At 40.2% G+C, this 16052-nt stretch overlaps 1 pseudogene; it reads left to right on the top strand.

Annotated features, from left to right (window-relative positions):
• The window catches only part of LOC139447272 (uncharacterized), an 89248-nt pseudogene that overhangs the window by 34719 nt on the left and 38477 nt on the right, over positions 1–16052 (top strand).

The raw sequence follows: 16052 nt of genomic DNA, 5'->3' as shown, positions 1-16052 counted from the left end.
AATGCATGAGGCTTCCAACTCAATATTATAATACTCACTGATAAACTAATTTTCGTTCAAAGATCTTTATTGATATGTGACCCGTTTTAATTCTGGAAAGCATTTCGTCCAGAAACTCTTCCCACTGTGACAAGTTTTTTTTATGGATGAACTAAACAAAGATGGACAATTGGTCCTCAATGTCACACACCCAGGATATATGTTGTAAAATTAAACATAGACCATTGGAAATCACAAGAGCTTTGAAATTCAAATAAACAAATAACAAATAACAAATTACAAATCGTAGTATTTGCACAAACAGGGGTATGTAAATTCCAATGGGTTTTTCCCATTTTGCCACTTCCTAATCTTGTGCATGGGGTTATACAACTTCATCAAGTGTCAAGTAGCATGGGCTCAATTTCGGGGTCAATATGTTGATGTCCGATGGGCAAAATGGGTAAACTCTGTGGGAATTATGTTAACATGTAACTCAAAATGAAGTCAAATACATGATTCTATAGCTTTATTTACATCTTTGTGTTAGTGAATTATGAATACATGTCTGAAGAGATAACCTGAATTTGAAATTCCGTGAGCATAATCGACTGATATGTTGTCCTGAAAAACAGCCACAATGTATGATTAACTTCGTACAGAACAACTGACTGATATATCTTTCTTTTAGTCCACAGCATAAACAGTACTGTCACTAAAATGTGGAAGTTGTTGGTATGTATTGCATGTTCTACAAACGTTGGTTAACTGAGAAGGTGGCCAAGTGTTTTAGTTGTTGTAAAACAATCTCATATGATGTCACGCTTATGGTCACTGTACTATGCCGACATGTTTACAGTTTTTGCAAACTTAGTGACAGTAGCCTGCATAAATATTTTAAGTATATATTGTTGATATTTTATGTTTAGAGTATTCTAATTAACAAGTAAAGGATGTTCGCTGGATATGAATTCCTAACTTGGATTCCCAGAATTGTACTGATATGAAAGTGATGTTGACGCTTTCATCCTAATGACCCCACAGTACAGCAGTGAAACTAAATTACTTTAGTTCTAAATCAAGTACCAACCTTGATCTTTTGGGCATGCTGGCACAGTAAGGCACAGTTGTGGAGGTTTACAGCAGACGTTCAATGCATAATTATCATATTGTGTTCTAAACATTCAAACGAGCCACATATCAGCGAATGTAAACATTTGTAACGCACCTCTGCGCCGGTAGCATAAGGTCACGCCCCCAAATGTGTTTGTTTTGGAAGTGGATTACGGAGGGTGTGATTTCAGCACTTCCACGTTGACATTTATACTTTCTATGATTTCAGGAATTTTCTCTCTAGGAAATAGATTATATGTACATGTACATGTAGGAAAAATGATATTCGCAACAGAAATTGAAATATATTTTTTGTTCAGTTTACTTGCCCTTTAAGGAAACATTTATATATGTTATCTATATTTGGGTGGTTACATTAGGCGGGCTTAGACCAGGCAAACAAGGGCCGATATTGTATCCAACAACCAGCATGCCTCTTATTGCTTATTATTTACTCCATTGTCACCATAAAATCTAATAAATTTTTAAGAAATCTACCCTGTAAGTAGAGTTTATGTCTGAATCAGTTTGTTCAAGACACATCTTATCATTTTTTTATTTAAGGTCCATCTAACACATTTAGCCAAATATACACTATGACTAACTCTGATTGGTAAGGGCAATTTGCAAGGTGACTCTCATAACATACCATGATTCCTTCTGTTTTCAAGAAACAAATCGTGAAAGAAGATGAGGGTAACTTCACTTTGGAATCTAATGACTTTTTTCGACCGAGCCTGAAGCAGATTGGAAACAGTGTCTTCGATATAAGGGATTACTACATCCCTCAAGGTATTAATTCAGAGTATCTGTATCAACTCTTTACACAAAGAATTCGTGACATCAGAAATAAATTTGACCATGACCAACAATCAAAGTTGTGTATATGCAGATATCTGCGCCACATTCAAACGTTAATGAAACACACATATACAAGTATTTCTTATCATGACACAACATATTGCAATTTTCTTCTTCCCCTGTATATCACAGAGCCCAAAAGTTTACTCTCCTGCGATAAACCTAGAAACTCTGCCACAGGCTACCGCAGCTTACACAGTCTAATCAACAACTTACAATATGTAAAAGGTCTCCACATTAAGATAAACATATATCATGAAATGATGACCCTTCATTACGAAAATATTCTAAAACAGCAGACATTGAAGCCCTATGGAGAGTTATCTGCCCTTGACTTTCCTTCTCATGGCACAAGAGGATACTCATGAGCTGGCGTTTTGGGAATTATTTCTTTCAACATCGGTCTCATAATGCGTTCTTGGCGAAGGGAACTTCACAATTACCTTCCTAGTAGGTTACTACATGACATACTCGCCACATGTTAAATTTGGCTGCACACAGTTTGTTTTTTTTCCACCAAAATTGTTCTGTCTCTATCTTGTTGTTTCATCACAGCTGCCGCGGTGACGACTAGCTTTATTTTTGTATGATGTTTCTTGGTTGATATAAACATACATTTAATGTTAACAGCACGGCAGATGGTTTGAATTTTCGAGAGGAAGGGAACAGTATCCACGAGGACGTGTGTACTTCTCCTGTGTATGCAGCGATTTGCTTTTCTTGTCGCTCGGGCAAGTCAAGAAGATTTCCCCACTGTCCTTATCGGAGGGAATCTGACTCTGAGTTACATTCCCTATGCACGGAATGTAATATATTGTATTTTACGAGCAAGCCGGATGACTATCTATGGAATATCAGGACTACTCAGCAGGCGTTGATGAGGGAGAAAGGTAGGCGAGAAATAGAATCTAACGTTATGAACTCCACTATTACGACATCTTCTACCTGGACTGCAGTGTCCAGGGTAGAGACAACCATGACGACTACATTGCTGTTTGGCAGCGTTCCATCAAGAAGGGTCGCTTCTCTTAGAACTGGCGTTCTTCTTTGGACTGGCATTTTCTGACACACAGTTAAATCCTGGGAATTCAATGGACGCCAGACTGGGATTAAGCGTCATGTTGTTCTCCAATCACCACAGTTTTTAACCCTGACTATTTGTGGTCATGACGACAACCTCGCTGATAGGCCCTGTTTCCTGCCTGTTGACTTGGCACCATGACCCTCCATGGAAAAAAAGAGCGCTATGTAGTTCACCTGACCAGAAAGAGGCTGAGCAGAAACTTATTTAATCATACATGACTTGTTGACAGTATAGGACAATTGGGGTCTGCAGTCGCCTGTTGTCACAGAAATAGTGTCTCCTGTTGGTCGCAGGCTAATGACTGGGTATCGCTAAGACATAATTCAGCAGCTTTCATTGACTACCTTTAGATCTCGAGATCAGCTCATGCCATTTAGCACTGAGGAGAAGGTGATTGTCTTGTTGCAACTTATCCTGGTTTCTTGAAGTTGATCATTCATCAAGTCAATAATGTTCTGCTTAAGCTGGTTATTTTACAGATGCTTCACTTCCGTGCAAGAGAGATAACAACTGTATGTCTCTCCAATCGTGGCGTGGTCATCATTTAGCGAGGTATACGAGACCCGTTACTGAATATATTACTCATTAGGAATGAGTTCCTAAGGACCTTATACTGCATGTACACACAAGATTGACCGATAAAAGGAGAATGTGAGACCTGGTTTCATTTCAGTCATTTCAGCTCATAGGAGATCTGTTGAACATCAGCCTAATGGTGCCAGTTGTCAGACGACCGAGATACAATCATTCTGCAGGTTCTCAGTCAGGACATATCGGTTCATCATTGTCAGTGAGTGTCTGCTTGGACTCTTGATGTCAGCGCACATTTGGCAGTACATTCCAGGTCTACAGGTTGATAGACAGCCCACCACTGGAGGCCAGGGCTCGCCACATACCAGGCATTACAAATGTCGTCGCTGACGTCCGATCAAGGCGAAACCAGTCCACTCCAACAGAAAATCAACTGCTTCGGTTGATATGTCAACACCTGGACATGCACATCAATCTGGGCGCTGCATGATAAAACCATCAGCTTCCAGTGTTTGTGTCTAAAATTCCAGATCCCAGATACACTAGTACTGGCCTGAGATCACAACGCGCTGGCCATATTTTGGGAAAAGCTCCATGCCTTTTCCACTGCCAGCGCTACTGCCTAGAGTACTGCTGAAGTTGATGGACATGAGATTTAAGAACTTTCGGTTGCGCCTCATTGGCCCAGGAAACTATGATTCCTGGAACTAAACAGATCACAGGAAAACGTCTTCCATGCTCGGAAAAGCAGTCTATGCACAATTCATTAGTGGAGGCAGGCACATTTAGATCAAGATCTTTGATTCACACGGGGAACATCCACAAAAGTGTTAACAGGGTGTGAGATTCTCTATCAGAGAAGCACAGGCCACTGTGTGGGCACAGAGGAATTCCACTTGAATGTCCCATGTCACCAAAGGAAATTCTTTCACTGACTACTGCAAGACAAGAGAGGTTGGGTCCCATGTAGGCGATGCCTAATTTTATGACACACCACTTGCCATTTCTACGAACATGGTGGCACTGTAGCGGCGTAAGCTGCAGCCATCAACCAAGTCCTAGCAGCTCCAAGGTCCAGCACAGTGTCAGTAATAACAGCCATGTTGTCGAGCAAGGTGTAGAAGCGGCACATTTTGGATTCTGTGTTATATGATTGAAGTGAAGAAATAAATTGCAACGTGTTGTGTCAGGATACAAATACTAATATCATGAATATCCAAATTCAGGTAATATTAGTATTTCACATCATTTGATAAAGTGATGATAAATAACATGTCTATATTTAATGTTTCACTTGATGTTCATGTAATACCACGATCTACATATGTTCGTGAACTGCATACATAAAGCATCCTATCAGGATTCCCTCAATAATATGAAATTAGTACATTGTACATGGAATACATGCTGATTACATAGTAAATGTTAATTCAATTAGGAAATCTATATCATGTTACGGGCACTCTTGTGTCGGCTATATGTGTCTTCATGTACATGTTAGCATATGAGGAACAAAATGAATTTCATTTTAAGGTAGCAGCTATTCTCACAAAATTATCAAAATAATTAAAAGCGACAAAACGGTTTCTTCTATCATAAGATGTATATGCTAAAAGCAGAGTACATTGTATGATTCCGTCTATATCTGTATCAATAACTACAACTGCAACGTGACTGTATGGTTTCAGAAGGAGTGAACATATTACCAAGCAACACTGAAACACCCCTGAAAGAAGTAAAGGAAAGACTTTTAGAACTTTTGGACAACCATGCTTTTGATTTTCTTTGCAACGATGAAGTTAACAAACGTACCAATCAAAATGATGCACAGGGAGGTGTTGTGTTCATGTCTCAATCGTTGGCTCCCGTCTTGGATATCCCTACATCGGCCCTGGCAGGTCATGTCATATGTGATGCGTTCATCGCTCTACCTGGACATTCTGTCCTGGTCCTCACCCTGGTTAACGGGAACTCCTTCTCAAAGGAAGTATTGGAGTATAACATGTCTGTGGCTAGAGGAGTGACAGTAACACTCAGTAGATTCATGGACGAATGTGTACACCCAGTACATGGAGTGCTACCTGTCTCGACATTAAACAACATTGTGTCCTTTAAAGTTCACATGGACAGACTTGTAACAAAGTCATCACACTTTGTCACACAGGACTCACTGGTTATGAATCCTACCAGGTATGGCAAAGTCCTGAACGCTTTCTGGGCAGGTGTTGCCCAGACAAAGTCTGTGATGACAGAGCACGGGGAAATAGATGATGACAGTCTGAGATTTCTTACAAGAGAACAATGTATTATATTAGTTGAGAACATCAACAGTAGAGACGTTCAGGTGATGTGTGGACCAGGTACTGGAGCCACGACGCTAATGCTGGAGGTGGCCAGGAGACTGAGCAGGCTGGGGGACACACTACTGGTCTGTAAGTCCCGGGAAGAGAGGGATAGACTCAGGTATATGTACAATTCGAATGAGCACCGCTTAAGTGGAAACATATACCAATTTAAATTGACAAATGAAATGGATAGAAAAGGTAACAAATTCTGACAAACAAAGCTGTTCATTTCACTTAATAATACCATGGTTGCACTAGAATTAAATCAAATTAATTAAATCACTTCTTCAGGAAAGCGTATCAGCCAGCTGTATCAGCCGATGAACTCGGTACGCTGGACATGTCATCATATACAGTCATCGTGGATGAAACCAACGCAACAAGAAACAACCCAGTACGTTCACGCTGGAGATTTACAAACAGTGAGTATATCTTACATGTCTGTAACTTAATATATATTTAAAAACTACCATTTTAGGTATGATTGCTGTCATCATCATTTAATTTCAAGTTCGTTTATCCTTCTCAAACTAAGAGCATACACATACCCACGGTTGCGCACAAATTTGAATCATTCGAATCAGATTATTCATAAAATAAATAGGAACACCATCAGTTTAAAAATGACAGTCCACGGTTAATCTGGCTGTTAAGTTGGCTTGGGCTCAAAAAGTGTTCATGTTTCATTCATATCCCAGTCTCTCTATTTTTAGATACTGTTACAGGGATACATTAATAGACAAAAGACATACTACCACTCTTGCATTTATGAAAGACTCACAGAGCTAGAAATGTAATATGTACCTATAAAACATCAAAACATTCGTTACTTTGATACATGGAAGGGGCCATAAACGAAGTAGGTTAGTAAACTGTACATCACCTTTAAAGATACTCAGCGCGGTCGTTGCCTTCAATGTCTATGGATTTTTTTGTCATCTGCAATCTGGACACTTTGTGAGGTAGAACAGGAAGACATACATTTATACCTAACCCATACCACTTTAGATTGTTTTAAAAAAACCTCCCAAGTATTTGCTTTCTGATACATTTAATAACAATCTTTCTCCATTGTAGTTCAAGAGGAATTGGCTAACCTGAAGATGCGTACTACGGCCGTGAAAAGAGTAAGTATATATACATGTAGATGTTTTGAATATGGTCTCTGGTGGTCTCACATCGATATGAATCTTGCAGCATGTAACTATTATACATTTAAAGATTTTTACCGTGAGGCTTTGGTTAAAATGGACGACAAAAATCATCATGACTTCGTTGATGACTGTCTTACACGTAGTTAGTTATTTACGTCAGACTGTATGTATATGTAGTGTATGAGGGTGTATTTAGGTCAACGAGATGAATAATGGAATAATTCTATTTTTCAGGATGTGGACACCGTGAAAGGACAGATAGATGCATTAGAGAGTGGTGAGTTCATGAAACATAAGATTGAAATATAGGTTTCATGTTAATAATATCGTATGGATCAGATATCAAATTAATTTGAAAATCCTTAGAACATATTCAACACGTTCCTCAAATACCTTCAAGTTTAATATACTTTAACATGAATGAATAATTTACATTATTCAGTACCTTTTGTTATATTTTCCAACATGTAAGGGTATCTATAACATCCATTCATGTTGAGGGATGAGATGGAAGTAACACGTGTATCAGGTTTGGTATGACAAGTATCACAGTATTACAGTTCTCAAAATGCAATAATAGTGTCTCACTTCAAGACATTGACAAGGGTGAGGGGTTTTGCTGCTTTGATCGTGATAGGGCAAAACATGCAGCCGGTGGGATGATGTTAAATTCCTTGGTTTGTTTGTTTCTATGTTGTTCAACGCCGCATTCAGCAACATTCCAGCTATATGACGGCGGTCTGTAAATAATTGAGTCTGGACCAGACAATCCAGTGATTGACATCATGAGCATCGATCCAAACAATTGGGATACTATGACATGCATCAACCAAGTCAGCGAGCCTGACCACCCGATCCCGTCAGTCGCCTCTTACGACAAGCATAGTCGCCTTTTACAGCAAGCATGGGTTGCTGAAGACCTATTCCACCCTGGATCTTCATGGGTCTAAATTCCTTGGTAAACAAAATGGTATTGGGTTGTGGTATGCTTTTGGCTTTATGGGATGTACTGTGTGTCTACACATTTCATTACTTTCCAGATGAATGTCAAAGACAGATAAACTTCCTTTTTGAAGAAATGGATGTGTTGCGGCTGCTTTCCGTGAAAATAAAGCGCTTCATGACTGTGAGTGATGCTGAATAGTTGTATAATATGTATTTATTGGATTGTCAAGGGCAAAGGCTGTATTCATCATCAACTGTGACATTTACGTAAACCCATTCAAAACATATCCCATTGACACTGCATAACTGGACCATTTCTTGCCCAATTACAACAGTGAGAATCCGCTCCATCCCTGGCTCAGTACTGTTTTTCACACTGGCTTCAGTAGGTACTGGTACAATACTGGTTCTTTTCAGACCTGATATCGTTAAGCCTACGGTCCCACATACTCTAACATTAACTTAAACCAAACTTTGTCAATATAGAATACATGATTGTAAAGATGGTATTCCGTTTGCTCAAACATCGACAGTTAATGACAGCAAGAAAATTTCAAATTCACAGATACACTTATTTCAGAATATTCACTGCTCAGTCCTGCTGGGCCTTTTAGAGCCATTTCCGTCACTCGAACTTCAAAAAATGGTTTATTACCAGTGATAACAGATTTCTATTTATAAACAAAACCTATGTCTTTCCTTTTCGGATATTAGCCTGGGTTTGGGGATTTAAAAACGCAAGGTAAACATCAGGCAAAGATCTTTAGTTCATCTGTAAGAATCGTATTCGTGGAGGACATATTATGCCATTAAAACTTAACATAATCAAGTAGTCGTTTTTAAATTATTATCAAACAGATTTTGGTCTGACATGTGTTTTATAGTCGTCAAACAAACAACATCCTCAGTCAAGATTCTCAAAAAATACACTAAAAATATATTACCTCTCTGTACTGGCTAAATACAGACAGGGTAAAGAAGCTATTATTAGGCCTGTATCAATAATGGCCCAGTTGCAGAGATCTGGCTTTGGGCCATCACCGAATCAATGAACTATCTATGGTGATAGTTATCCCTACCGGTGCAAGTGTCGCTAAACCGACATTATCCCGTTGTTGCTCAGCAAGCATTCGGCATGTAATGGTCAAATAGCATGCGGTATTCGGGGCCGGTACAAGTAAATCAGTATCGACACATTGCCATATAAGCTGCAAATGTTTCAGAGCAGTTATAGCTGTCGTTATATCGCTAGGGTTCGCTCGATTATGCCTTGTTAGCTAGTTTGTTGTTTAGAGATAGATTTGCCCCAAAGCACATTCACTGCGTTCATTGGAATGGTCAATCATTTCACTGACATGGATATAAACATCCATTGATATTAATAAGTACACTTTGACATTTGATGAGAAATAGTCTATTATACACATGAGAATTTGGCCATGTTATTCTGAAATGCAATGGTGAGAAGGCTTTGCGTTACTATCAGTTTTGTGCTTGTATTTATTTATTTTTGTTTGTCAATATTGTAGGAACATGATCGAAAGAAAAAGGCACTTCGACACCCTTCAGCTGACGACCTTTCACCAGGTGAGAATGAGGAGGTTAAACATATGGTGAAGCTATATGAACTAGTGTGTCATTCATGGTGAGGTACCAAGGTGTAAGAAGTATATGCTGTGCCTGGCTGCATTGTTCTTTAAGCTTGCTTACCATAAGAAATACCCTTCATTCATCCTTTGGAATACTGTTCTCACAAGTAAACGGGTGTTTTCTGTTACAGTGTGTGACGGTCGGGACCTCCTGGCGATTAGGATGAAACCTCAACTCATGGAGTTTAAACAGAGAATATTGGGACAGGAAGATGTTCTGGACAGCATAAAAGAGGTGAGAATATGAGACAGACAGGGGCATACACGAAAAATAAATATCTGGTAAGAAACAAGATAAAACAAAACAGCATACAAATATGTATTCATGACTGTATGCAACTAATATTGATCTCGTTTCTCTAGTTTCTAGTTGGAGACAAGATCCTCATTGGTTATCTCCAGACTACAATAGGTAAGTACAAAGAATGCCCATGAAAAGATCATTCATGCTTATAGCCACCACTTCAACTCTAGACATTAGACGTAATTTAAGCACCAGTTAATTAGCTGACCTATTAGAAGTCAACCCTTCGTTTATATGTTATGCACTATGAGGTCATCTTCGTGTATGGTTTGCCAGGGACTTTGCAAACGTTATTGAATCAAACTGAAGTCGTCGTGTCGAGCAAAGTTAAGCGAATGACAGAACAGGAAAGCAGTTATAATTCTTACGAAATCTATACTTCTAATACATCTTTGCCATAAATCCTGTATTTTGGCTTCAGTCACACTAACTAAAATTGTCAGATTTTCAACAGACGTCCTCTTCACTGTCAATCACACACACATAGCATCGTAACCATCCAATCGATGACGTATGCAGTGGCGGGAACCTCACTTTTTTCCTGTGTGTGCTTGAGTCAACACCTATTCTAATAGTGTAACAATCTAGCACTTGGTTGTAAGTCATATTAATCTAAGATTATTATAGCGTTCCGTCCGTCCTTCCATCCGAGCTTTTGTACGGCCCATTTTAACCATGCACCCTAGCTTCACCAACCTTTCTACACACATTAACCACAATGAGTACGTGTGCCTTTTGCTAGTTTGAAGATTCTGATTTTTTTAATTTTTGCCGTTTCCATGGAAACATTAGAAACTTAAAAGTTTAGGGTGGGTGTTTTGTACGCCTTTATCATTTTAACCATGCACCCTAGCTTCACCAAACTTTCGACACACATTAACCACAATGAGTACTTGTGCCTTTTGCTAGTTTGAAGATTCTGATTTTTAAAATTTTTGCCGTTTCCATGGAATCATGGTGAAACATTAATTTTGGTTGACCAGCGGGGTCACGCACGTGAGTATTAACTGGTGTGATTGTGAGGTCGTAATGAAGTCTCCTCTACTCCCGGTTGCAAGAAGTGTGGTTGATTCATGATCAAGGGAGATTCTCATGTTAACTGCATGAAGTGCTGAGAAACGTCTTGCACAGAAGAGAACAGATGTGAACAGTGCGCCAATACACCTAAGAAAGCCTTCCTTAAGTTAGCTGAGGCTATTTCTCAGACTAAGAGGCGTGAAGCGGCCAAGAAGAAGGTGGAAGTCATCACAGCCGACACTGTTCAGACACCTGCTTCCACCCCAGCTCCTCCCATTGCAGCTGAACAATCAACTCCTGCGCTCTCCATGAGTCTGTTTCATCAACTTTTCAGCCAACAGCAGGAGATGATGAAGACCATGTTTGAGGCTCGATTCTCAGCCCTAAACGAAGAGATGGGGAATATGGAGACTAATCATATACCTCTGGCTAAGAAAAGTCCCCCGGTAAAGTGCCATCTGTCTCTACAGCACACACAGGTGAAGGGCCTACCCCAGCCGACCGTACCGATCAACCATCCATCCTGACAGCCAGAGTGCCAGCTGTTCAGCCAACTGATAAGCCGTACGGCTCACAAAACAAACTGCACTTCAAGAAACATCCTATCTTGAAGACTCAAGCTGTCGGATTCAGATTTCATCCAGTCGGAGCCAAGCTAGTGGCAGCACATCTGGCCGTCAGGAAGCTCTAATTGACCTAAAGAACCTCAACAAGAAATTCCTCGTACCCCCGCAAAATCTCCAGATGGAATCCAGGAGACAGGAGACTGGTTTATCAGCCTCGATTTAAAAGATGTCTGTCTTCACGTCGCGATACACCAATCGTCATGCAAATATCTATGCTTCGTGATCAATGGTCAACATAACGAGTTCCAGGTCTTGTCATTCAGGATATCAATAGCCCCTTGCCTATTGACCATGATTACAGAGCCAGTCATCAGGTTTGCCCACCTCCACCTGGTTTGAATCCATGGATACCTGGACGATTTCCTGGCTCCAGACCAAAAGGAAGCTTAGTTACACCAGAACATGATATTCTTGGTCCAACTAATGACCTACTTTGTACCTGGAAACTGAACATCCCTGCTGACAGCCTTTCTGCCAGGGGAAAAAAGTAGCAACAGAACAGGGTTTACATCCCCAGATCTTTGCTTAGATAACCACGCTATGGGACACACCACACCTAGATAAACTTGCCACCTGCCAGAACCATCAACTTATGTCAGTCCAGTTCCCGATCCAAGAGCTCACCAGATTGACGCACTATCGATGGACTGGACGGGTCTATTTGTATAAGCATTCCCGCCATGGTCTCTCCTAGACAACGTCATCCACAAGGTGGAGGAGACGGATCGCATAATAATCCTGATAGCACCAATATGGCCCAGCAGAGCGTGGTTATCCAGATTACTAAGACTACTAATGGAAGAACCTATCCAGTTACCTCTCAATCGAGATCTGTTACGACAACCCAAGTCCAGCATTTTCCATGACATCTATAAAAAAATTAACTACATCTAACTGCTTGGAAATTATCACGCAGCAAATGCAGACACCCGGATACTCTGAGCTTGCCTCAGAAGCTGTGGCAAGATAATGGAGACCTTCATTATCCCTTATGAATAACAACTGATGGTACAGTGGAGAAGACGACAGGGGATTATAACTAATGCTATGTCTATACCAGTGGTAGCGGATTTTCTACTACATCTACGTCAGGACAATACATTCCGACATGGAACCTTACGAGCCCCTGGCTTAGGCTACCTTACTAAAAAAATCCAGGAATGCTTCCTTCCTCCTTGCCATGGCGACAGCAGCAAGTGTTTCAGAATTCCATGCTATGGACTTTTCTAGTCTCACCAATGATCAACATTGGACCTCAATAACTCAAAGATCACTCCCAGAGTTTGTAGCCAAGAATCAATCTACCACGATGGGTTCGTTCGGCCATAGACCCTATACCATTCCTGCTTTGGAACCAACAGTGGATCACCCGGACTTTTATGTCCCTTCAGAGCTCCGGCTAAGTTTTCTGGGCTATAGACCCATATAGACGCCATCGAAGGAGACTCTTTATATCATGCAAGACTCATTCCAACAAGGACATAACCAAGGCCACACGCTACCGTTGCAGCAAGTTATACACAGGCTCAGAATTCCACACCAGTCTCGGATCCGGCTCAGCTCATAAAAAGTGACGACATCACGAGAAGTGAGACAATAACCGGAAGTGACGCCAGCACTGGAAATGATAGTGTAAGGTCCATCTAATGAGGAAATGACGTCTTTGGTAGAAATAGACCTGGAGAGACATCATTACCCAATAAAAGGGCTTGAGAGACGTCATTACTCAATAAAAGTGACGTCAGCACCGGAAGTGACGTCCGCAATGGTATTAGTTTTACATCCAAATTTAACAAGACATGACATCATTGAGTAGGAATAGACCAGAAATGACATCAATATTACAAACAAGATCAGCAAATATAACTGTTATTCTAGTGAAGGTATCACATTTTCAGAGACATTATCAGAATTTCTGAGGAAATCATCCATTATGGTTTCCAGGAGAGGATTACTGTCAATTACACAGGGAGTTGCTAAAGGCAGGTCCCACCGGGTCCCTCTGATATATTCTGGCAAAGATGTAATAGAGGTAGAGATTTCGTAAGAATTATCGATCAATAGTTATCATTGTTAATAATTCATAGAAAACTACCTCTATTACATCAGAAGTACTCCAAAACACCTCCCCAATTCACCTACCTCTAGCACCAGTGGTAGTTAGATGTGGGGGAAAAGTGAGGTTCCCGCCATTGCATACGTCATAGCTTGGGTGGTTACGATGCTATTTGGGAACAACTAATTGTGTGTGATTGACAGTGAAGAGGATGTCTGTTGAAAATCTGAAAACTTTAGTTGGTGTGACTGAAGCCAAAATACAGGATTTATGGCAAAGATGTAATAGAGGTAGTATTCTTAGAATTATTAACAATGATAACTATTGTTTGCTTTCGCTGTTTATCTGAAAGAAAAGTAAGAGCTCCGTGTCAATTTGCCATTGTGGTATGATGCTAAATAACACACGTTTTAGTTATCCCTCTTCCTAACGAGAGATTCGTCTAGTTACCACAAGGTTTGACTTGATCTTTGATTGTCAGGTGTATAGTTCTAGTGTGGGTGAAGTAACTGACTTGTATCATGCTTCATGCACTGCACTACACTAACTGTGTACGTAACAGGTTACACCACAGCCTACATTGCACTACACTATACTACACTAGACTATACTACACTACACTAACTGAGTGTGTAACAGGTTACACTACGGTCTACACTGCACTACACTACACTACACTAACTGAGTATGTTACAGGTTACACTACGGTCTACACTGCACTACACTACACTAACTGAGTATGTTACAGGTTACACTACAGTCTACACTACACTACACTACACTACACTAACTGAGTGTGTAACAGGTTACACAACGGTCTACACTGCACTATACTATACTACACTAACTGAGTATGTTACAGGTTACACCACGGTCTACACTACACTACACTATACTACACTAACTGAGTGTGTAACAGGTTACACCACGGTCTACACTATACTACACTACACTACACTAACTGAGTGTGTAACAGATTACACCACGGTCTACACTACACTACACTATACTACACTAACTGAGTATGTTACAGGTTACACCACTGTCTACACTACACTACACTACACTAACTGAGTATGTTACAGGTTACACCACGGTCTACACTACACTACACTACACTAACTGAGTGTGTAACAGGTTACACCACGGTCTACACTACACTACACTAACTGAGTGTGTAACACGTTACACCACAGTCTACACTGCACTATACTATACTACACTACACTAACTGAGTGTGTAACAGGTTACACCAAAATCTACACTGCACTATACTATACTACACTACACTAACTGAGTGTGTAACAGGTTACACCAAAGTCTACACCGCACTATACTATACTACACTACACTAACTGAGTGTGTAACAGGTTACACCAAAGTCTACACTGCACTATACTACACTACACTAACTGAGTGTGTAACAGGTTACACCAAAGTCTACACTGCACTATTCTACACTACACTAACTGAGTGTGTAACACGTTACACTAAAGTCTACACTGCACTATACTACACTACCCTAACTGAGTGTGTAACAGGTTACACCACAGTCTACACTGCACTATACTATACTACACTACACTAACTGAGTGTGTAACAGGTTACACCAAAGTCTACACTGCACTATACTATACTACACTAACTGAGTGTGTAACAGGTTACACCAAAGTCTACACTGCACTATGCTATACTACACTACACTAACTGAGTGTGTAACACGTTACGCCACAGTCTACACTGCACTATACTATACTACACTACACTAACTGAGTGTGTAACAGGTTACACCAAAATCTACACTGCACTATACTATACTACACTACACTAACTGAGTGTGTAACAGGTTACACCAAAGTCTACACCGCACTATACTATACTACACTACACTAACTGAGTGTGTAACAGGTTACACCAAAGTCTACACTGCACTATACTACACTACACTAACTGAGTGTGTAACAGGTTACACCAAAGTCTACACTGCACTATTCTACACTACACTAACTGAGTGTGTAACACGTTACACCAAAGTCTACACTGCACTATACTACACTACCCTAACTGAGTGTGTAACAGGTTACACCACAGTCTACACTGCACTATACTATACTACACTACACTAACTGAGTGTGTAACAGGTTACACCAAAGTCTACACTGCACTATACTATACTACACTAACTGAGTGTGTAACAGGTTACACCAAAGTCTACACTGCACTATACTATACTACACTACACTAACTGAGTGTGTAACAGGTTACACCAAAATCTACACTGCACTATACTATACTACACTACACTAACTGAGTGTGTAACAGGTTACACCAAAGTCTACACCGCACTATACTATACTACACTACACTAACTGAGTGTGTAACAGGTTA

The sequence above is a fragment of the Haliotis cracherodii genome, unplaced genomic scaffold (assembly GCF_022045235.1).
Source record: "Haliotis cracherodii isolate W230 unplaced genomic scaffold, xgHalCrac1.p SCAF_7, whole genome shotgun sequence".
NCBI classification, from domain to species: Eukaryota; Metazoa; Mollusca; class Gastropoda; order Lepetellida; family Haliotidae; genus Haliotis; species Haliotis cracherodii.
Note: the sequence above shows the minus strand (reverse complement) of the source record. Positions and strands in the feature narration are given on the sequence as shown.